This window comes from Spea bombifrons, chromosome 3 (genome assembly GCF_027358695.1).
Source record: "Spea bombifrons isolate aSpeBom1 chromosome 3, aSpeBom1.2.pri, whole genome shotgun sequence".
In the NCBI taxonomy this organism is placed as follows: domain Eukaryota; kingdom Metazoa; phylum Chordata; class Amphibia; order Anura; family Pelobatidae; genus Spea; species Spea bombifrons.
In genome coordinates, this window is record NC_071089.1 from 50102920 (window position 1) to 50128606 (window position 25687).

Sequence of the window (25687 nt, forward strand, 5' to 3'; positions counted from 1 at the left end):
CCCTGCGTCATGGCAAGACTGAGCATTGCAACAAGACACAAGGTAGTTATACCACAACAGCAAGGTCTCTCCCAGGCAAAAATGTAAAAGCAGACAGGAGTTTCCATTTGTTTTGTCCAAGAAGCACAAAGAAACGGGCAACGTTGAGGACCATAGACTCAGTGGTTGGCCAAGTAAGATGAAGCAGCAGATGAAAGATTCAAGATGCTTACTTCCCCTCACAATTGGAAGACCTCCCTCAGTGCCATCATCTCAGCATTGCCAGAAAACAAGGGGATTCTGTTACGCTTGTCTACTGGCTGGCAAAGTCTGGTCAGAAGTTGTCTGTGTGGAAGACTTGCAGCCAAAAAGCCATACCTCTGACACTGAATCAAGGCCAAGCAACTCAACTATTCACAAAAACACAGGAACTGGGGTGCAGCAAAATGGCAGCTCTGGACTAATGAGTGCAGTTCGTGCACAGAAGGGCTGTAGAAAGTGGCAATAATGAATGTTTGCAGGCAACAGTGAAGCATGAAGGGGCTGGGGATTTGGTCAAAAACAAGTCTCACCAGGTCTGCTGTCAGGGGTTACAACCGTTGTAAGGGGCCCAGCTCTCGCTCTTAAAAAAAGAAGAAAAAAAGGCTGGACTGCTAATTAGAGGGGTCTGGAGGAGGAGTTCAGAAGCCTCTCCTGATTGGTCCCTCCACATGGAGCAGAGTGTAAGTTGCAGTCAGCACCATGTAAGAATCTTCTGAGACTGCTCATGTCTGGTAATGGAGTGGTTAATTCTCTGAGACTGCTCATGTTTGGTAATGGAGTGGTTAATTCTCTGAGACTGCTCATGTCTGGTAATGACTGTATTTACTTTATAATATAAATATATTATTAAATCTGATATCAGTATGGTTCCCAACGCTTCCTAGTGATTTTTATAATATTTGAATCTAATTAATTGAATCTAATTGGTTACTTTGATCTCAGTTGGCTTCCCAGAGGTTTCCTTGGATCTGCATAGAAAAGTAGTGACTTTAAATAAAAGTAAATGCAATCCCTTCCTTCCCTCCCCAGACAAAAGATCTGCAGGATAGCTAGCTCTTCTAGATCCCCTCCAAAGAGAGGGACCATTGGAGTGTAAAGGTGAATCGGATGTTCAGTAGGGCAAAACTACTTCCCCTTTTCATGGTCACTGAAATAAACAATTATTAATAAAAAAAAAAAGTAGAAAATTGATACACACATTTGTATTTTTGAACCATAAATGCAATTGGGGGGGGGTATGGTTAAAAACATACCATTCGAGGATCACCCTTAAGGCAGGTATTTTAACAGTTATCGCCATCAGCTGTTAGAAAAATACCACCAAAAAACGACCCACAGGATGGTGTTAGCATTACTGTGTGTGTATGGTAGCAAATTGGTAAGCACTGGTGTACTTGTTTGTTAGCATGTGGTGTTAGCGTGTGTGTAACAGTTTTTGAAAGAAGATATAATACAGAGCTGTGTATTTCAGTAGCAGAAACACGGACACACATCATTGTGCACCTTCAGCTAATCTAAATTGGTTGCTGTAGTCCATAAATAAAATCACTTTATAGAATGTGCAATGGATCGAAATAAGCAAAGGTAAAAACAGTAGCTATAATACTGTTTCATGATATCACAATAATCCAGCAGAAAAGTTTGTTAGCCTCCACATATCGCATTCCATGTGGTTTTCCTTCTGTCAGATGCCTGGCTACACTCCTCCACACATGTAGTGTGTGCTGCCAAGCTAGTGGTGCAGGGCCATGTGACAAACCACCAACTGCAACCACCTGGATCTTTTTATGCTGCTTGTAGGATGAAGAAAATTTGGAATAAAGTATACTGTTCAATAAAACACTGGAGCTTCACAGCCTTCGAATCCCCACCCCATTCCATAACGACACCGTTACTAGTAGTATGTTTTGGGGGTAAAATTTTATTTAACTCCTTCCTTCTTTTTGTGCCCACGCATATTACCATATTTGCTCGATTTTAAGACGAGGTTTTTTCCAGAGCAAATGCTCTGAAAAATACCCCTCGTTTTATAATCTGGGTTGTCTTATAATCAGACCTCAAATAGGTCTGACTATGAGACTAAGATCCAGATTCCCCGCAGCGATGCAGGGGACCTGGATCCTCCTGTGTTATGCGCCCCCCCAAGTTACCGGTGCATCCAAGTCCCAGCTGCTTAGTCTGGGCAGCGTGTAGAGCTCTACACGTTGCCCGTACTAAGCACCGGGGACTCAGATGCAGGGGACCTGGATCCTCCTGTGTAATGCCCCCAACTTACCGCTGCTTCTGAGTCCCCGGTGCATAGTCCAGACAGGGTGTAGAGCTCTACGCGATTCGCGTAGCTAACTTCCGCTGCACCGGAAGTTGTGTACGCGAATCGCGTAGAGCTCTACACGCTGCCCGGACTAAGCACCGGGGACTCAGAAGCACCGGTAAGTTTGGAGGAGGGAGTGTTAAATGGGGGGCATAAGGCATTTCTGGAGGCAGAGTGCTCTGTGAAATGCCTTTTAACCCCCTTAATGCCACTCTGCCTCCAGAAATGCCTTTTAACCCTCTATATGCCACTCTGCCCCATAATATGCCTTTTAACCCCCTAAATGCCAGAGTGGCATATATGGGTATAAGGCAGTTTTGGAGGCAGAGTGGCACATATAGGGTCATATCATGGGGCACAGTGGCATATAGAGGGTTAAAAGGCGTATCATGGGGCACTGGCATTTAGAGGGTTAAAAGGCATATCATGGGGCACAGTGGCATATAGGGGGTATAAGGCATTTCCGGGACAGAGTGGCAAGCCTGGGGGCAGATGTGCATAACTGGTGGGGCAGGTTGTAAAAAAAGAAAATAAAAACAAAAATTTTTTCTCAATCATAGCTTTTATTAACAAACAATTGTTCACATAGTTTACATGAATTAACATTTACTGGTAAAACTTTTTTCCTATAGGGTTGTCTTATATTCAGGCTTTTTCTTTTTTTCCTAAATTAACTTTCTTTAGAACTTTCTTTTGATACCATTTTTAGAGGTATAGTCCAACATTTAGTATGAATAACACATTAAAATAATGAACGTTTTAGATTTTTTTGACTATGAAAATGGTCCCCAAACAAGTTCAGTTGACCAAAATACCACAAAAAAAAAGCGTCTTGAATTTGAAGAAACCAACACCCATGTTTTTTAGAAGTTACAGAATACAAAGTGGAACGTGCATGTTTTCCAAACTTGACATTTTATTTTGTGAAGCTTTTGGGACTATTTAGCAGCACATTAACACAAAAAAGTGTATAGTTTTGGAGAGAGGACAAGCTAGGGTAGCAGATTTGGGTACATCACACAACCAGTCGGTCACCAATACCTGGCAAAGGGAGCTATAACATTACTTTCCATTGCTTTCTCCATGTTTCTTAGTATTTTTTGCACAGATTACATGTAAAATCAAGGAAATGTCATCAAACTGCAATCAGCTGTACCTATAGGTTACAGAGATACCCAAAATAATTTTATTTTCTGAAGCCTATGCCTCATTTGGGATTGTTTAGTAGCACACCAGCTCAAAATACTCTTTTGGAGTGAAGACATCCAAGGGTATTTCAGTAGCAGCATTTGGACACTCATTATGCAACCATTTGGTCACCAATCTCTGGCAAAGGGAGCTATAACATTAATTTCCATTGCTTTTTTTTACACACCATCCTCTCCATGTTTTTGGGATTGTTTCCATAGATTGTATGCAACTGCAGATAAACACACCAAAAACGTTCTGTGCAAGCAACTTCTCTTTTACCGGCCAGGGGAAGCAGGAACGCAGCAGGGTCATGTGACATAATGTGATATGACTCCGCTGGGTTTCAGCATCCCCTTGGAGATACAAGAGATGTTGCTCGCACACAGAGGAAAGCAAAGGGCCCCTGCGAAAGTGACCCCTAGAATGGGAGCCCCAGGCACAATTGTGACCTCCATGACCGCGGCTCAAGGGCTCAAGCAGCAGCTGCCCTGCCGCTTTTGCCCCGCGCTGAACTGCTATTGCCTTGGCAGGGCCAGTCCAAATGATTTTGGCCCGCAGGCCGGACGTTCCCCACCCCTGATCTAAAGATATATGTATGCATTTTTTTAACAATGTACGGTAATTATCACTCCCACTTCCCTTCAAATTACGGTATTTCCACACTGGCTGAATTAATTTACAACCTTTACCTTATCAGGCTTTATCATATCTTAACCCATGTACTGCTGCCCATGTCTTACTTAGATGTTTTGTGGTTACTATTGCTGTTGACTTGATAAAGGGAATATGGTACTCTTGAAAGATCATCCTTAAACTAAAAAAATATATTAATTCACACTACAATACTCATTTCTTTTACATCTTGTATTATATTATATTATATATTTTCCCACCAGAGAGCGCTACGATACCATTTCATTTTTTCAGAGAGCAGAGAACGGTTGGAATCGATAAACATTGTGAAACTTAACGGGCTGTTAAGTCAACTCTGCTGTAACAGAACACCATTTTAATTATCTACATACCTTTTTTATATGTGTAATTACAGTGTTCTAATAAATATAATTTTTTGAATATCATTTATAATTTTTTTTTTAGGCCAAAACTACATGCCAGTAGTTATGTCAGCATTGTTAGATGCCTACTTGTCAATACTATGGATATTTGTAATGGACCATTGCACCCATATAAGTGGACTTCCCTTTGTATTTGCAATTGTCATGAACCTGGTAAGCAGGTCAGGTAGGAGCCCAGTCGCAGGGGATACAAGGGGTTCTGTCTGTACCCCACGATGCATGACGGCTAGAGGGATGGTACAGACAGGCGCAATGAAACACACATGAAGCACAGGCAGAATACTTTGTAAGGTACTGAATTAACGAAGGTGACAGGAACAACAAGTACAGGTGGGAAGTCTCTAAGCAGGAAGCCCACTGGCAAGGCGGACGGCAGGAACAACACAGCGTCAGGTACAGGGCCAAAGCAGAGCAGTCCAAAAACGTTAATGCAAAGGCCCTGACTGAAGGGCAGGGCAGGTTTATATTGGCCAGGTTCCACTCAGGTAATCAGAGTCAGCTGTCCCAAGCAATGAATAACTGGTGCTCCAGAGAAGGAGGAGCGGCCGCATGGTCCAGGCTAGTAGGGTGGAATCCTGACAGCAATTAACAGTTTTTTTTGTAAACAGTAGATTACATACATATAGAAGCTTTGAGCCATTTATATGGAGATGGTAATATATGGAGTATATGCTTGTTAGTATGTATTTATGGAAGGAAGTCTGTATGAATGTAGTTGTGTCTCTTTAGTGGCTGCATATCTGTGTATACATAGGTACATAAATGGTTATTAAATGTAACGTTCATGGCTATTGTTAATCAAGCTTTGTAATGCTGAAAAACATGGTAAATTTAATTAAACTCTTGGAAGATGTATTGCACAATATACATTTACAATTTTATAGTAATACTGACATTTTAGTAAATCGATTTTATTGATTTGTATTCCACAAATCTTAAATATCTCACTTGTATTGTTAATTATGATGTACTTTTACAGATAAATGTTCTCCTAGCATTTTTATCTCTGTAAAAATCCTGCATGTTCGCATTTACGTTTAAGGCTACATTACTTTTACGTTTCAGTAAATCCCAATTCCTCTGTGTCCCAAATGATGTCTTTATAAGGTTAAGTTCCTACTCAACTATCATTTTTGTATGCCAATAGTTCAATTGTGCTTATGACTCAGTAGTCAGCATTTGATATCAAATTCTGGAACCTCACAAGCTGCTGACTAAAATCACACAGGCAATAACTCACACATATTTTTTTCCAGTGTTGTAATGGCAAGGTACAGTTTATTATAGGATAATGCAAGCCACATTTATTTTTGACCACAAGGAGGATGAAATGATATTATTGTGAATAATATTTGTACTGTATAACTGTAGAAATACTATTTTCCTTATGTCTAGCACTATACGTGATGATCCATGTAGGAAACATTTAGCAGTAAACGAATCCAGAAAAAGGGTCCTCTCTGATGGAAAAATAGTATGTTCCATTGTGGTGTGCTGTGATATATTACACTGCTCAAAATAATAAAGGGAACGCTTAAACAACACAATGTAACTCGAAGTCAATCACACTTCTGTGAAATCACACTGTCCACTCAGGAAGCAACACTGATGGACAATCAATTTCAAATGCTGTTGTGCAAATGGAACAGACAACAGGTGGAAATTATAGCCAATTAGCAAGACACCCCCAATAAAGGAGTGGTTCTGCAGGTGGTGACCACAGACCACTTCTCAGTTCCTATGCTTCCTGGCTGATGGTTTGGTCACTTTTGAATGCTGGCGGTGCATGAGACGGAGTCTACAACCCACACAAGTGGCTCAGGTAGTGCAGCTCATCCAGGATGGCACATCAATGCGAGCTGTGGCAAGAAGGTTTGCTGTGTCTGTCAGTGTAGTGTCCAGAGCATGGAGGCGCTACCAGGAGACAGGCCAGTACATCAGGAGACGTGGAGGAGGCCGTAGGAGGGCAACAACCCAGCAGCAGGACCGCCACCTCCGCCTTTGTGCAAGGAGGAGCAGGAGGAGCCCTGCAAAATGACCTCCAGCACGTCACAAATGTGCATGTGTCCACTCAAACGGTCAGAAACAGACTCCATGAGGGTGGTATGAGGGCCCGACGTCCACAGGTGGGGGTTGTGCTTATAGCCCAACACCGTGCAGGACGTTTGGCATTTGCCAGAGAACACCAGGATTGGCATATTCGCCAATGGCGCCCTGTGCTCTTCACAGATGAAAGCAGGTTCACACTGAGCACATGTGACAGAGTCTGGAGACGCCGTGGAGAACGTTATGCTGCCTGCAACATCCTCCAGCATGACCGGTTTGGCGGGTGGTCAGTAATGGTATGGTATTTCTTTGGGGGGCCGCACAGCCCTCCATGTGCTTGCCAGAGGTAGCCTGACTGCCATTAGGTACCGAGATGAGATCCTCAGACCCCTTGTGAGACCATATGGCCCTGGGTTCCGCCTAATAAAAGACAATGCTAGACCTCATGTGGCTGGAGTGTGTCAGCAGTTCCTGCAAGAGGAAGGCATTGATGCTATGGACTGGCCCGCCCGTTCCCCAGACCTGAATCCGATTGAGCACATCTGCCACGTTGCACCACAGACTGTCCAGGAGTTGGCGGATGCTTTAGTCCAGATCTGGGAGGACATCCCTCAGGAGACCATCCGCAACCTCATCAAGAGCATGCCCAGGCGTTGTAGGGAGGTCATACGGGCACGTGGAGGCCACACACACTACTGCAAGTGATATAAAACCTAAAAATTCTAATATCAAATGGATTAAATAGTGATTTTAAATTACATATTTTTTTTAATGAATTTTCTGCCTTTACGTAACAAAGTGTATTAATGTTACTGTACAATGCCAGATGAATTTTATATGTGTAATTTATATGTATATTTTTATATTTCTGCTTTTGTGTTGATTTTGATGTATGCTGGGAAAATCCAACCACAGCCCATTTTAGGCTTTCTGGCAGAGGCAGTCAGGTATTCATTTCATAGAGTTCATAGAGTATCCTAACAAAATGTCTAGGTCCTCTGGCAAAAAACAGCCCTACATATTAAAGAGCCACCACCATATTTAACTGTGGGCATGAGTTTTTTGTTTCCATATGGCTACCTCTCTGTGTGCCCCAAACCCATCTCTGGTGTTTATTACCAAAAGGCTTTATTTTGGTTTCATCTGACTATAGAACCCGATCCCATTTGAAGTTCCTGTAGCATCTGGCAAACTGAAGATGGTTGCCTCCCCACCCATTTCCCCTTTAAATGATGGTGTTTCCTGCAATGTCAGCAGTAACACCTACTGATGTTCGTGGGAACACCCCCTGACATCAGCGTGACCGCCCCCCCCCGACGTCAATGGGCAGTCCTGGCCCCATCCTGCAAGGGTAGGCTCCAGGTAGGGAAATATGTATTTGGCTATGTTAGTGTGTGAAAATGTGTTTTGCTTTGGTATGTGATTAAGTGTGTGTCTGGTTGTGTTAGTTTAAGTATCTGTCTATGTTAGTATGTGTGCATGTGTGTAAGTGTGTCTGTGTGGGTTAGTGCTGAGTCTCTAGTTGTGTTGGTGTGAGTGTCTGTGCGAGTGCATTAGTGCAAGTGTCTGGATTTGTGTGTCTGGGTGTGTTTAAGTGTCCCTCCATAGGTCGGGCTCTGGATTCTTCCCAGGAGTGATAATGGCATTGTTAAAAGAAAAGTAATACATATATCTTCAGACAAAGTGAGATCTGTTAAATGAGAAGGATGCATCAACCGGAATAAAATATAAAAAAACTCATATAAGGTCCTGGTAGTGGTAGGAAGCCTTTATCCAGTGCCTTTGGTGCTCGAATGATTAATCATCTTCCTTTTAAATGTGTTTCTTTCTTGTGTGTTCTTTAAATACCTCTTTAGTACTTCTATTTTGAATTTCTCAATGGAGTGGTCCCTCTGGGTGTGGTGGTAACGACCTGGGGTGCAGGTATTATCATCATTGTGTCTGTAAATGGAATGTCAACGTATATTCTTGGATTTTTCAATGTAACATCCTGTTTTACAATAAGTGCACTGTATAACATACACAACATTTGCAGATGGGCATAGGTATGATTCCTTGATGGTGTATGTTTTGTTGTTGTGATCTGCCTGGTGTCCAAAACTATTCAGTTTCCCTCTACAGCTGAATGGTTTCATTAAAATTAAGTTCCAAATCACACACTAATATCCAAAATCCAGAAATACACTAAAACCGGAGGGAGTGCTACATTAGTTAGGAAGCTTAGGGCTTCCTGGGTCTAAGGAGAGGGTTTCTCAAATCTTCTTTATTTTTTGCTTGGGGCCCCATAAAGCTTTACTTGTGCAATATAAACCCAAAACAACAAGTACTTTAAATATGCCACCACAACATTGGTCAATTGAGGGGAGATAAGAGTAACCATTTAATCTACTGTGGCACTAACAACTGGAGTCAAGCTATCAGACAGTTTCAAATCAGTGGTCATGCCATCAGACGCTTTTTCTTTAGATTAGCAAAAGGTGCCTTAGACCTGGAAATGTGATAATAATCATATAATGTTACAATTTTTAGTGGATTTTGCAGAGTTCTCACACAAATATATCTCCCTGCAAAATTAGATACGTTTATTAAACAAATTAAAGGTAAATATCCGCTCATATCTAGCAAATTACCTTTTATAACATTTCTGCATATATTACAAAATTCCACCGTTGGACCAACACATTTACACTGCACATATCTCACACACACACCCCTATATAATATCTTACAATATGGTGCATTTTTACTGTGGAAATTTAAAGATATAGCACCCCAAATAGCAGTGCAGTACTTGATAAATGTCATATTTCAACATTCTACATGGGGTTAAAAAAAAATCCCCCCATTGGACCAATACAGTTACACTGCACATATCTCAAACACAACCCCCTCTATTATTTCTGAGAATATGGTGCATTTTTACTGTGGAAATTTAAAGCTATAGTGCCCCAAGTATCAGCCCGGTAGACAGCAACCGTAATTTTTCAACATTCTACATGGGGTTGAAAAAAATTCCCCCATTGGACCAATACAGTTACACTGCAGATATCTCAAACACATGCCCCTCTATTGTTTCTGAGAATATGGTGCATTTTTACTGTGGAAATTTAAAGCTATAGCGCCCCAAATATTAGCCCAATACATAGCAAATGGGATTTTTCTAAAATCTACAGAGGGTTAAAAAAAATTCCTCCATTGGACCAATTCAGTTACAGTGCAAGTATCTCAAACACACCATTCTCTATTATTTCTGAGAATATGGTGCATTTTTACTGTGGAAATTTAAAGCTATAGCACCCCAAATATCATCCCAGTAGACAGCAACTGGCATTTTTCAGCATTCTACAGAGGGTTAAAAAAAATTCCCCATTGGACCAATACAGTTACACTGCAGATATCTCAAACACATGCCCCTCTATTATTTCTGAGAATATGGTGCATTTTTACTGTGGAAATTTAAAGCTATAGCGCCCCAAATATCAGCCCAATAGACATCAACTGCCATTTTTCAACATTCTACAGAGGGTTAAAAAAAATTCCCCATTGGACCAATACAGTTACACTGCAGATATCTCAAACACATGCCCCTCTATTATTTCTGAGAATATGGTGCATTTTTACTGTGAAAATTTAAAGCTATAGCGCCCCGAATATCAGCCCAGTAGACAGCAACCTTCATTTTTCAACATTCTACAGGGGGTTAAAAAAAATTGCCCCATTGGACCAATACAGTTACACTGCAGATATCTCAAACAAGTGCCCCTCTATTATTTCTGAGAATATGGTGCATTTTTACTGTGAAAATTTAAAGCTATAGCGCCCCAAATATCAGCCCAGTAGACAGCAACAGTCATTTTTCAACATTCTACAGGGGGTTAAAAAAAAATTCCCCATTGGACCAATACAGTTACACTGCAGATATCTCAAACACATGCCCCTCTATTATTTCTGAGAATATGGTGCATTTTTACTGTGGAAATTTAAAGCTATAGCTCCCCAAATATTAGCCCAATTCATAGCAAATGGGATTTTTCAAAAATCTACAGGGGTTAAAAAAAAAATTCCCCCATTGGACCAATATATTTACACTGCACATATCTCAAGCACACCCCCTTCTATTATTTCTGAGAATATGGTGCATTTTTACTGTGGAAATTTAAAGCTATAGCGCCCCAAATATCATCCCAGTAGACAGCAACTGGCATTTTTCAGCATTCTACAGAGGGTTAAAAAAAAATTCCCCATTGGACCAATACAGTTACACTGCAGATATCTCAAACACATGCCCCTATATTATTTCTGAGAATATGGTGCATTTTTACTGTGGAAATTGAAAGCTATAGCGCCCCAAATATTAGCCCAATTCATAGCAAATTAGATTTTTCAAAAATCTACAGAGGGTTAAAAAAAATTCCTCCATTGGACCAATTCAGTTACAGTGCAAGTATCTCAAACACACCATCCTCTATTATTTCTGAGGATATGGTGCATTTTTACTGTGGAAATTTAAAGCTATAGCGCCCCAAATATCATCCCAGTAGACAGCAACTGGCATTTTTCAGCATTCTACAGAGGGTTAAAAAAAATTCCCCCATTGGACCAATACAGTTACACTGCAGACATCTCAAACACATCCCCCTCTATTATTTCTGAGAATATGGTGCATTTTTACTGTGGAAATTTAAAGCTATAGCTCCCCAAATATCAGCCCAGTAGACAGTAACTTACATTTTTCAACATTCTACAGGGGGGTTAAAAAAAATTCCCCATTGGACCAATACAGTTACACTGCAGATATCTCAAACACATGCCCCTCTATTATTTCTGAGAATATGGTGCATTTTTACTGTGGAAATTTAAAGCTATAGCGCCCCAAATATCAGCCCAGTAGACAGCAATTGCCATTTTTCAACATTCTACAGGGGGTTAAAAAAAATTCCCCCATTAGACCAATACAGTTACCCTGCAGATATCTCAAACACATGCCCCTCTATTATTTCTGAGAATATGGTGCATTTTTACTGTGGAAATTTAAAGCTATAGCGCCCCAAATATCATCCCAGTAGACAGCAACTGGCATTTTTCAGCATTCTACAGAGGGTTAAAAACAAATTCCCCATTGGACCAATACAGTTACACTGCAGATATCTCAAACACATGCCCCTCTATTATTTCTGAGAATATGGTGTATTTTTACTGTGGAAATTTAAAGCTATAGCGCCCCAAATATTAGCCCAATTCATAGCAAATGGGATTATTCAAAAATCTACAGAGGGTTAAAAAAAATTCCTCTATTGGACCAATTCAGTTACACTGCAGATTTCTCAAAGACATGCCTCTCTATTATTTCTGAGAATATGGTGCATATTTACTGTGAAAATTTAAAGCTATAGTGCCCCAAATATCAGCCCAGTAGACAGCAACCGTCATTTTTCAGCATTCTACAGGGGGTTGAAAAAAATTCCCCCATTGGACCAATACAGTTACACTGCAGATATCTCAAACAAGTGCCCCTCTATTATTTCTGAGAATATGGTGCATTTTTACTGTGGAAATTTAAAGCTATAGCGCCCCAAATATTAGCCCAATTCATAGCAAATGGGATTTTTCAAAAATCTACAGAAGGTTAAAAAAAATTCCTCCATTGGACCAATTCAGTTACAGTGCAAGTATCTCAAACACACCATCCTCTATTATTTCTGAGGATATGGTGCATTTTTACTGTGGAAATTTAAAGCTATAGTGCCCCAAAATATTAGCCCAATACATAGCAAATGGGATTTTTTAAAAATCTACATGGGTTAAAAAAAATTCCCCCATTGGACCAATACAGTTACACTGCAGATTTCTCAAAGACATGTCCCTCTATTATTTCTGAGAATATGGTGCATTTTTACTGTGGAAAATTAAAGCTATAGCACCCCAAATATCAGCCCAGTAGACAGCAACTGGCATTTCTCAACACTCTACAGAGGGTTAAAACAAATTCCCCCATTGGACCAATATATTTACACTGCACATATCTCAAGCACACCCCCTTCTATAATTTCTGAGAATATGGTGCATTTTTACTGTGAAAATTTAAAGCTATAGCGCCCCAAATATCTGCCCAGTATACAGCAACCGTCATTTTTCAAAAATCTACAGGGGTTAAAAAAAATTCCTCTATTGGACCAATATATTTACACTGCACATATCTCAAGCACACCCCCTTCTATTATTTCTGAGAATATGGTGCATTTTTACTGTGGAAATTTAAAGCTATAGCGCCCCAAATATCATCCCAGTAGACAGCAACTGGCATTTTTCAGCATTCTACAGAGGGTTAAAAAAAAAATCCCCATTGGACCAATACAGTTACACTGCAGATATCTCAAACACATGCCGCTATATTATTTCTGAGAATATGGTGCATTTTTACTGTGGAAATTGAAAGCTATAGCGCCCCAAATATTAGCCCAATTCATAGCAACTGAGATTTTTCAAAAATCTACAGAGGGTTAAAAAAAATTCCCCCATTGGACCAATTCAGTTACAGTGCAAGTATCTCAAACACACCATCCTCTATTATTTCTGAGGATATGGTGCATTTTTACTGTGGATATTTAAAGCTATAGCGCCCCAAATATTAGCCCAATACATAGCAAATGGGATTTTTTTAAAATCTACAGGGGTTAAAAAAAATTCCCCCATTGGACCAATACAGTTACACTGCAGATTTCTCAAAGACATGCCCCTCTATTATTTCTGAGAATATGGTGCATTTTTACTGTGGAAATTTAAAGCTATAGCGCCCCAAATATTAGCCCAATACATAGCAAATGGGATTTTTCAAAAATCTACAGGGGTTAAAAAAAATTCCCCCATTGGACCAATATATTTACACTGCACATATCTCAAGCACACCCCCTTCTATTATTTCTGAGAATATGGTGCATTTTTACTGTGGAAATTTAAAGCTATAGCGCCCCAAATATCATCCCAGTAGACAGCAACTGGCATTTTTCAGCATTCTACAGAGGGTTAAAAAAAAATTCCCCATTGGACCAATACAGTTACACTGCAGATATCTCAAACACATGCCGCTATATTATTTCTGAGAATATGGTGCATTTTTACTGTGGAAATTGAAAGCTATAGCGCCCCAAATATTAGCCCAATTCATAGCAACTGAGATTTTTCAAAAATCTACAGAGGGTAAAAAAAAATTCCCCCATTGGACCAATTCAGTTACAGTGCAAGTATCTCAAACACACCATCCTCTGTTATTTCTGAGGATATGGTGCATTTTTACTGTGGATATTTAAAGCTATAGCGCCCCAAATATTAGCCCAATACATAGCAAATGGGATTTTTTTAAAATCTACAGGGGTTAAAAAAAATTCCCCCATTGGACCAATACAGTTACACAGCAGATTTCTCAAAGACATGCCCCTCTATTATTTCTGAGAATATGGTGCATTTTTACTGTGGAAATTTAAAGCTATAGCACCCCAAATATCAGCCCAGTAGACAGCAACTGGCATTTTTCAACACTCTACAGAGGGTTAAAAAAAATTCCCCCATTGGACCAATATATTTACACTGCACATATCTCAAGCACACCCCGTTCTGTTATTTCTGAGAATATGGTGCATTTTTACTGTGAAAATTTAAAGCCATAGCACCCCAAATATCAGCCCAGTAGACAGCAACCGTCATTTTTCAACATTCTACAGGGGTTTGAAAAAAATTCCCCCATTGGACCAATACAGTTACACTGCAGATATCTCAAACAAGTGCCCCTCTATTATTTCTGAGAATATGGTGCATTTTTACTGTAGAAATTTAAAGCTATAGCGCCCCAAATATTAGCCCAATACATAGCAACCGTAATTTTTCAACATTCTACAGGGGGTTAAAAAAAAATTCCCCATTGGACCAATACAGTTACACTGCAGATATCTCAAACACATGCCCCTCTATTATTTCTGAGAATATGGTGCATTTTTACTGTGGAAATTTAAAGCTATAGCGCCCCAAATATCAGCCCAGTAGCCAGCAATTGCCATTTTTCAACATTCTACAGGGGGTTAAAAAAAATTCCCCATTGGCCCAATACAGTTACACTACAGATATCTCAAACACATGCCCCTCTATTATTTCTGAGAATATGGTGCATTTTTACTGTGGAAATTTAAAGCTATAGCGCCCCAAATATTAGCCCAATTCATAGCAAATGGGATTTTTCAAAAATCTACAGAGGGTTAACAAAAATTCCTTCATTGGACCAATTCAGTTACAGTGCAAATATCTCAAACACACCATCCTCTATTATTTCTGAGAATATGGTGCATTTTTACTTTGTAAATTTAAAGCTATAGCGCCCCAAATATCATCCCAGTAGACAGCAACTGCCATTTTTCAGCATTGTACGGAGGGTTAAAAAAAATCCCCCCATTGGACCAATACAGTTACACTGCAGATATCTCAAACACATACCCCTCTATTATTTCTGTGAATATGGTGCATTTTTACTGTGGAAATTTAAAGCTATAGCGCCCCAAACATTAGCCCAATTCATAGCAAATGGGATTTTTCGAAAATCTACTGAGGGTTGAAAAAAAATCCTCCATTGGACCAATTCAGTTACAGTGCAAGTATCTCAAACACACTATTCTCTATTATTTCTGAGAATATGGTGTATTTTTACTGTGGAAATTTAAAGCTATAGCAGCCCAAATATCATCCCAGTAGACAGCAACTGGCATTTTCAGCATTCTACAGAGGGTTAAAAAAATTCCCCCATTGGACCAATACAGTTACACTGCAGATATCTCAAACACATGCCCCTCTATTATTTCTGAGAGTATGGTGCATTTTTACTGTGGAAATTTAAAGCTATATCGCCCCAAATATCAGCCCAGTAGACAGTAACTGCCATTTTTCAACATTCTACAGAGGTTTAAAAAAAAATTCCCCATTGGACCAATACAGTTACACTGCAGATATCTCAAACACATGCCCCTCTACTATTTCTGAGAATATGGTGCATTTTTACTGTGGAAATTTAAAGCTATAGCGCCCCAAATATCAGCCCAGTCGACAGCAACTGCCATTTTTCAACATTCTACAGGGGGTTAAAAAAAAATTCCCCATTGGACCAATACAGTTACACTGCAGATATCTCAAACACATGCCCCTCTATTATTTCTGAGAATATGGTGCATTTTTACTGTGAAAATTTAAAGCTATAGGGCCCCAAATATCAGCCCAGCAGACAGCAACTGACATTTTTCAACATTCTACAGGGGTAGAAAAAAATTCTCCCATTGGACCAAAACAGTTACACTGCAGATATCTCAAACACGTTCCCTTCTATTATTTCCGAGAATATGGTGCATTTTTACTGTGGAAATTTAAAGCTACAGTGCCCCAAATATCAGCCCAATACATAGCAAAAGGGATTTTTCAACATTCTACAGAGGGTTAAAAAAAATTCCTCCATTGGACCAATTCAGTTACAGTGCAAGTATCTCAAACACACCATTCTTTATTATTTCTGAGAATATGGTGCATTTTTACTGTGGAAATTTAAAGCTATAGCGCCCCAAATATCATCCCAGTAGACAGCAACTGGCATTTTTCAGCAGTCTACAGAGGGTTAAAAAAATTCCCCCATTGGAGCAATACAGTTACACTGCAGATATCTCAAACACATGCCCCTCTATTATTTCTGATAATATGGTGCATTTTTACTGTGGAAACTTAAAGCTACAGTGCCCCAAATATCAGCCCAATACATAGCAAATGGGATTTTTCAACATTCTACAGAGGGTAAAAAAAAAATCCTCCATTGGACCAATTCAGTTACAGTGCAGGTATCTCAAACACACCATCCTCTATGATTTCTGAGAATATGGTGCATTTTTACTGTGAAAATTTAAAGCTATGGCGCCCCAAATATCATCCCAGTGGACAGCTAATGGGATTTTTCAACATTCTACAGAGGGTTAAAAAAAATTCCCCCATTGTACCAATACAGTTACACTGCAGATATCTCAAACACATGCCCTTCTATTATTTCTGAGAATATGGTGCATTTTTACTGTGGAAATATAAAGCTATAGTGTAATTTAGTTATAAATATAAAGGTCCTGGTATATGTCACTGTCAAACAACCCCCCAATATGTGTTCAGCAACATCTCCTGAGTATGGTGATACCCCACATGTATAGGTTTGTCAGATTGTTTGGCTGGCAAAAGGCTACTTTTGGGACATGCGTAATTCAGGTAGTCATTTGGTCATTCTGCCTCTATATCCTCTTTGGATCATCTTTGAAGCAGACTACTTCAATTTACCACATCAAACCATATATTTTTGAAAACTAGACACCACAAAGTATTTCAAATGCTGGTATTTTAACCCTTTTATGCATGAGAATATAAAAATATTTATATTTATTTATATATGTTCGATAGTGACGCATACCAGGAGCTATGAATTCATTCCTGAAGTACAATTTGTGTGGAAAAAAATACAAAATTAAATTTTGGGAAAGACAGGTGGTAGAATCTCATGCATAAAAGGGTTAAAATACCAGCATTTGAAATACTTTGTGGTGTCTAGTTTTCAAAAATATATGGTTTGATGTGGTAAATTGAAGTAGTCTGCTTCAAAGATGATCCAAAGAGGATATAGAGGCAGAATGACCAAATGACTACCTGAATTACGCATGTCCCAAAAGTAGCCTTTTGCCAGCCAAACAATCTGACAAACCTATACATGTGGGGTATCACCATACTCAGGAGATGTTGCTGAACACATATTGGGGGGTTGTTTGACAGTGACATATACCATGACCTTTATATTTATAACTAAATTACACTATAGCTTTATATTTCCACAGTAAAAATGCACCATATTCTCAGAAATAATAGAAGGGCATGTGTTTGAGATATCTGCAGTGTAACTGTATTGGTACAATGGGGGAATTTTTTTTAACCCTCTGTAGAATGTTGAAAAATCCCATTAGCTGTCCACTGGGATGATATTTGGGGCGCAATAGCTTTAAATTTTCATAGTAAAAATGCACCATATTCTCAGAAATCATAGAGGATGGTGTGTTTGAGATACTTGCACTGTAACTGAATTGGTCCAATGGAGGATTTATTTTTTACCCTCTGTAGAATGTTGAAAAATCCCATTTGCTATGTATTGGGCTGATATTTGGGGCACTGTAGCTTTAAGTTTCCACAGTAAAAATGCACCATATTATCAGAAATAATAGAGGGGCATGTGTTTGAGATATCTGCAGTGTAACTGTATTGCTCCAATGGGGGAATTTTTTTAACCCTCTGTAGACTGCTGAAAAATGCCAGTTGCTGTCTACTGGGATGATATTTTGGGCGCTATAGCTTTAAATTTCCACAGTAAAAATGCACCATATTCTCAGAAATAATAGAGAATGGTGTGTTTGAGATACTTGCACTGTAACTGAATTGGTCCAATGGAGGAATTTTTTTTAACCCTCTGTAGAATGTTGAAAAATCCCTTTTGCTATGTATTGGGCTGATATTTGGGGCACTGTAGCTTTAAATTTCCAAAGTAAAAATGCACCATATTCTCAGAAATAATAGAGGGGCATGTGTTTGAGATATCTGCAGTGTAACTGTATTGGTCCAATGGGGAATTTTTTTTAACCCCCTGTAGAATGTTGAAAAATGGCAGTTGCTGTCGACTGGGCTGATATTTGGGGCGCTATAGCTTTAAATTTCCACAGTAAAAATGCACCATATTCTCAGAAATAGTAGAGGGGCATGTGTTTGAGATATCTGCAGTGTAACTGTATTGGTCCAATTGGGATTTTTTTTTAAAACCCCTGTAGAATGTTGAAAAATGGCAGTTACTGTCTACTGGGCTGATATTTGGGGCGCTATAGCTTTAAATTTCCACAGTAAAAATGCACCATACTCTCAGAAATAATAGAGGGGCATGTGTTTGAGATATCTGCAGTGTAACTGTATTGGTCCAATGGGGGAATTTTTTTTAACCCTCCGTAGAATGCTGAAAAATTCCAGTGGCTGTCTACTGGGATGATATTTGGGGCGCTATAGCTTTAAATTTCCACAGTAAAAATGCACCATATTCTCAGAAATAATAGAGGATGGTGTGTTTGAGATATTTGCACTGTAACTGAATTGGTCCAATGGAGGAATTTTTTTTAACCCTCTGTAGTATGTTGAAAAATGGCAGTTACTGTCTACTGGGCTGATATTTGGGGCACTATAGCTTTAAATTTCCACAGTAAAAATGCACCATACTCTCAGAAATAATAGAGGGGCATGTGTTTGAGATATCTGCAGTGTAACTGTATTGGTCCAATGGGGGAATTTTTTTTAACCCTCCGTAGAATGCTGAAAAATGCCAGTTGATGTCTACTGGGATGATATTTGGGGCTCTATAGCTTTAAATTTCCACAGTAAAAATGCACCATATTCTCAGAAATAATAGAGAATGGTGTGTTTGAGATACTTGCACTGTAACTGAATTGGTCCAATGGAGGAATTTTTTTAACCCTCTGTAGATTTTAGAAAAATCCCATTTGCTATGTATTGGGCTAATATTTGGGGCACTATAGCTTCATATTTCCACAGTAAAAATGCACCATATTTTTGGAAATAATAGAGGGGCATGTGCTTGAGATATCTGCAGTGTAACTGTATTGGTCCAATGGGGAATTTTTTTTTAACCCCCTGTAGAATGTTGAAAAATGGCAGTTACTGTCTACTGGGCCGATATTTGGGGTGCTATACCTTTAAATTTCCACAGTAAAAATGCACCATATTCTCAGAAATAATAGAGGGGCATGTGTTTGAGATATGTGCAGTGTAACTGTATTGGTCCAATGGGGGAATTTTTTTTAACCCTCTGTAGAATGCTGAAAAATGCCAGTTGCTGTCTACTGGGATGATATTTGGGGCGCTATAGCTTTAAATTTCCACAGTAAAAATGCACCATATTCTCGGAAATAATAGAGAATGGTGTGTTTGAGATACTTGCACTGTAACTGAATTGGTCCAATGGAGGAATTTTTTTTAACCCTCTGTAGATTTTTGAAAAATCCCATTTGCTATGAATTGGGCTAATATTTGGGGCGCTATAGCTTTAAATTTCCACAGTAAAAATGCACCATATTCTCAGAAATAATAGAGGGGCATGTGTTTGAGATATCTGCAGTGTAACTGTATTGGGCCAATGGGGAATTTTTTTTTAACCCCCTGTAGAATGTTGAAAAATGGCAATTGCTGTCTACAGGGCTGATATTTGGGGCGCTATAGCTTTAAATTTCCACAGTAAAAATGCACCATATTCTCAGAAATAATAGAGGGGCATGTGTTTGAGTTATCTGCAGTGTAACTGTATTGGTCCAATAGGGAATTTTTTTTAACCCCCTGTAGAATGTTGAAAAATGTCAGTTACTGTCTACTGGGCTGATATTTGGGGAGCTATAGCTTTAAATTTCCACAGTAAAAATGCACCATATTCTCAGAAATAATAGAGGGGCATGTGTTTAAGATGTCTGCAGTGTAACTGTATTGGTCCAATGGGGGAATTTTTTTTAACCCTCTGTAGAATGCTGAAAAATGCCAGTTGCTGTCTACTGGGATGATATTTGGGGCGCTATAGCTTTAAATTTCCACAGTAAAAATGCACCATATTCTCATAAATAATAGAAGGGGGTGTGCTTGAGATATGTGCAGTGTAAATATATTGGTCCAATGGGGGAATTTTTTTCAAACCCCTGTAGAATGTTGAAAAATGACGGTTGCTGTCTACTGGGCTGATATTTGGGGTGCTATAGCTTGAAATTTTCACAGTAAAAATGCACCATATTCTCAGAAATAATAGAACGGGGTGTGCTTGAGATATGTGCAGTGTAAATATATTGGTCCAATGGGGGAATTTTTTTTAACCCCTGTAGATTTTTAAAAAATCCCATTTGCTATGTATTGGGCTAATATTTGGGGCGCTATAGCTTTAAATTTCCATAGTAAAAATGCACCATATCCTCAGAAATAATAGAGGATGGTGTGTTTGAGATACTTGCACTGTAACTGAATTGGTCCAATGGGGGAATTTTTTTTAACCCTCTGTAGATTTTTGAAAAATCTCATTTGCTATGAATTGGGCTAATATTTGGGGCGCTATAGCTTTCAATTTCCACAGTAAAAATGCACCATATTCTCAGAAATAATATAGCGGCATGTGTTTGAGATATATGCAGTGTAACTGTATTGGTCCAATGGGGAATTTTTTTTTAACCCTCTGTAGAATGCTGAAAAATGCCAGTTGCTGTCTACTGGGATGATATTTGGGGCGCTATAGCTTTAAATTTCCACAGTAAAAATGCACCATATTCTCAGAAATAATAGAAGGGGGTGTGCTTGAGATATGTGCAGTGTAAATATATTGGTCCAATGGGGGAATTTTTTTTAACCCCTGTAGATTTTTGAAAAATCCCATTTGCTATGTATTGGGCTAATATTTGGGGCGCTATAGCTTTAAATTTCCACAGTAAAAATGCACCATATTCTTAGAAATAATAGAGGGGCACTTGTTTGAGATATCTGCAGTGTAACTGTATTGGTCCAATGGGGGAATTTTTTTCAAACCCCTGTAGAATGTTGAAAAATGACGGTTGCTGTATACTGGGCAGATTTTTGGGGCGCTATAGCTTTAAATTTTCACAGTAAAAATGCACCATATTCTCAGAAATTATAGAAGGGGGTGTGCTTGAGATATGTGCAGTGTAAATATATTGGTCCAATGGGGGAATTTGTTTTAACCCTCTGTAGAGTGTTGAAAAATGCCAGTTGCTGTCTATTGGGCTGATATTTGGGGTGCTATAGCTTTAAATTTCCACAGTAAAAATGCACCATATTCTCAGAAATAATAGAAGGACATGTCTTTGAGAAATCTGCAGTGTAACTGTATTGGTCCAATGGGGGAATTTTTTTTAACCCCTGTAGATTTTTAAAAAATCCCATTTGCTATGTATTGGGCTAATATTTGGGGCGCTATAGCTTTAAATTTCCACAGTAAAAATGCACCATATCCTCAGAAATAATAGAGGATGGTGTATTTGAGATACTTGCACTGTAACTGAATTGGTCCAATGGAGGAATTTTTTTTAACCCTCTGTAGATTTTTGAAAAATCCCATTTGCTATGAATTGGGCTAATATTTGGGGCGCTATAGCTTTAAATTTCCACAGTAAAAATGCACCATATTCTCAGAAATAATAGAGGGGCACTTGTTTGAGATATCTGCAGTGTAACTGTATTGGTCCAATGGGGGAATTTTTTTCAACCCCCTGTAGAATGTTGAAAAATGACGGTTGCTGTCTACTGGGCTGATATTTGGGGCACTATAGCTTTAAATTTTCACAGTAAAAATGCACCATATTCTCAGAAATAATAGAAGTGGGTGTGCTTGAGATATGTGCAGTGTAAATATATTGGTCCAATGGGGGAATTTTTTTTAACCCTCTGTAGAATGTTGAAAATGGCAGTTGCTGTCTACTGGGCTGATACTTGGGGTGCTATAGCTTTAAATTTCCACAGTAAAAATGCACCATATTCTCAGAAATAATAGAGGGACATGTCTTTGAGAAATCTGCAGTGTAACTGAATTGGTCCAATAGAGGATTTTTTTTTAACCCTCTGTAGATTTTTGAAAAATCCCATTTGCTATGAATTGGGCTAATATTTGGGGCGCAATAGCTTTAAATTTCCACAGTAAAAATGCACCATATTCTCAGAAATAATAGAGGGGCATGTGTTTGAGATATCTGCAGTGTAACTGTATTGGTCCAATGGGGAATTTTTTTTTAACCCTCTGTAGAATGCTGGAAAATGCCAGTTGCTGTCTACTGGGATGATATTTGGGGCGCTATAGCTTTAAATTTCCACAGTAAAAATGCACCATATTCTCAGAAATAATAGAGGGGCATGTGTTTGAGATATCTGCAGTGTAACTGTATTGGTCCAATGGGGGAATTTTTTTTAACCCCTGTAGATTTTTAAAAAATCCCATTTGCTATGTATTGGGCTAATATTTGGGGCGCTATAGCTTTAAATTTCCACAGTAAAAATGCACCATATTCTCAGAAATAATAGAGGGGCACTTGTTTGAGATATCTGCAGTGTAACTGTATTGGTCCAATGGGGGAATTTTTTTCAACCCCCTGTAGAATGTTGAAAAATGACGGTTGCTGTCTACTGGGCTGATATTTGGGGCACTATAGCTTTAAATTTTCACAGTAAAAATGCACCATATTCTCAAAAATAATAGAAGGAGGTGTGCTTGAGATATCTGCAGTGTAAATATATTGGTCCAATGGGGGAATTTTTTTTAACCCTCTGTAGAATGTTGAAAAATGGCAGTTGCTGTCTACTGGGCTGATATTTGGGGTGCTATAGCTTTAAATTTCCACAGTAAAAATGCACCATATTCTCAGAAATAATAGAGGGGCATGTGTTTGAGATATCTGCAGTGTAACTGTATTGGTCCAATGGGGGAATTTTTTTTAACCCCTGTAGATTTTTGAAAAATCCCATTTGCTATGTATTGGGCTAATATTTGGGGCGCTATAACTTTAAATTTCCACAGTAAAAATGCACCATATTCTCAGAAATAATAGAGGGGCATGTGTTTGAGATATCTGCAGTGTAACTGTATTGGTCCAATGGGGGAATATTTTTCAACCCCATGTAGAATGTTGAAAAATTACGGTTGCTTTCTACCGGGCTGATACTTGGGGCACTATAGCTTTAAATTTCCACAGTAAAAATGCACCATATTCTCAGAAATAATAGAGGAGGTTGTGTTTGAGATATGTGCAGTGTAACTGTGTTGGTCCAATGGGGTTTTTTTTTTTTAACCCCATGTAGAATGTTGAAATATGACATTTATCAAGTACTGCACTGCTATTTGGGGTGCTATATCTTTAAATTTCCACAGTAAAAATGCACCATATTGTAAGATATTATATAGGGGTGTGTGTGTGAGATATGTGCAGTGTAAATGTGTTGGTCCAACGGTGGAATTTTGTAATATATGCAGAAATGTTATAAAAGGTAATTTGCTAGATATGAGCGGATATTTACCTTTAATTTGTTTAATAAACGTATCTAATTTTGTAGGGAGATATATTTGTGTGAGAACTCTGCAAAATCCACTAAAATTGTAACATTATATGATTATTATCACATTTCCAGGTCTAAGGCACCTTTTGCTAATCTAAAGAAAAAGCGTCTGATGGCATGACCACTGTTTTGAAACTGTCTGATAGCTTGACTCCAGTGCACTAACAGTGTGTGAAATCCATGTAAAGGATCAGAATGATACAAAATCTAAAAAGGGAAACGTGCCATATAGCTCAAAAGTCCAGGTCAGCGTAGAAAAACTAAGTGTAAACATTTTAGCTATTTTTCTTTTTCTTTTTAGGTGTTTTGCTTCACTAGGTAAAGAAAGCAGAAGCTATCATGTGCCTTTGTAATGACACGGTTGTCCACTGGGTCCCTAATCTTCTTCTTCAGGGGCTGCAGACTATGTAAGTGTATAAGCTACAAATTAATTCCTTCCTTAGCCAAATGACCAGCAGGACGACTGGATCTTCTTGGTTCCCCTGAAAAAAGGAACAACTGAAGTCTTCAAGGGGAGTTGTTGACCAAAAGGCAACCTATCTTCCCACCAAAAAGCCTAGTCTTCTAGGACCTGGCTCCATTGTGGCACTTTCGGTTCATGACAATCCATGTTAAAAATCAGAATGAACTTATGCCATAAAAAGGGAAAAATAAAAAGTGTTATGTGGCCCAAAAGGCCAGGTCAGTGTAGAAAAAAATAAAAATGCAAAGAAGGATCGTTTCAACTGCAAGAAGGGTTCAACTGGCCCTATATAATGCATTATTAAATTTGGTGAGATTTATTTAAAGATGTGACAGCAGTTCAGCAGTCAATTCAGTCCTTCCTGCAGAGGAAATACACTTGGTTGCTTCGTACCCCAACCCACTTGCAGATCAATGTTCAGTGAAAAAAACCCATTGCTGGTTTGCAGTTACATTAGGATCCTGCCCAGCTACCAATGCTTCTGCCTGCTCCCAGCCTCCATATGAAGATTGTACAGATTATACCCACCCATATGCTTATATTGTTTTCCTGTAATTATAAAGTTAAATCAATGTATGCACCTATAAGATATGGATCATGTATTTGCCACGATTCAGAATAAATCGAAATAAGCAAATATGCCATGAAAGTACAAAGAACTGTATAGATGAATGAAAAGATATGTTTATAATTTCTTACAGTATTGTGACAGATATACTAAACTTAAACAAAGTTGGCACAGGCACAAGAGACTAGGATATTAGGCAATTGATGGTTTATATGGCGCCAGTGCAGTCTGTGTAGTAGACTCAGTGGTATTTATTTCAGATGGATATGCTTGCTTAGTTTGATCTCTTTAGAGGCTTGCCAACACTGATATATGAAATCCCCTATGTGCTTGGATAGCTCAAACTGCTCTGTTCCAAAGTATAGGTATTTCTGAATGTATGTCATCAATCGTTTTACATGAGACCAACAGGTGCCATCACAACTGCCTACCATGTACAACCAGTCTGTAAAAGGTATTTGTTTAGTTCAGTGCCATGTTATAATGAAACACAATCCTTTTTTAAATCAGCAACCCCCTCCTTTTCTTTTCCTGGTTTTGAAATGTAGATCCTGAACCATGCTATTTTTAGCCATGGGACATCCCTCCTGTTCTCTAAATACTCAGCAGATCACAGTTGTTAGACTTCTGTCTTCCAATAGGAAAATAAAATACAATCTTTTAGAGGCCAATAAAATTCAGGGTCATGGCACACAATGTTATACCATTTTTTTTATGTAAAAAGTGTTCATTTAAAGATATTTTTTTAATTGTACATTGTCATTTGCATATTCACAAGTATTCCAATGGTTTGGAAGTTTACTTAAAACTGCAGTCATTTT

General features: G+C 38.8%; 1 protein-coding gene across 1 annotated transcript in view; it reads left to right on the forward strand.

The window, feature by feature from the left end:
* PPIL4 (peptidylprolyl isomerase like 4) overlaps positions 1-25687 on the forward strand; it is a 153293-nt gene that overhangs the window by 21788 nt on the left and 105818 nt on the right. The gene's annotated exons all lie outside the window — the stretch shown is intronic.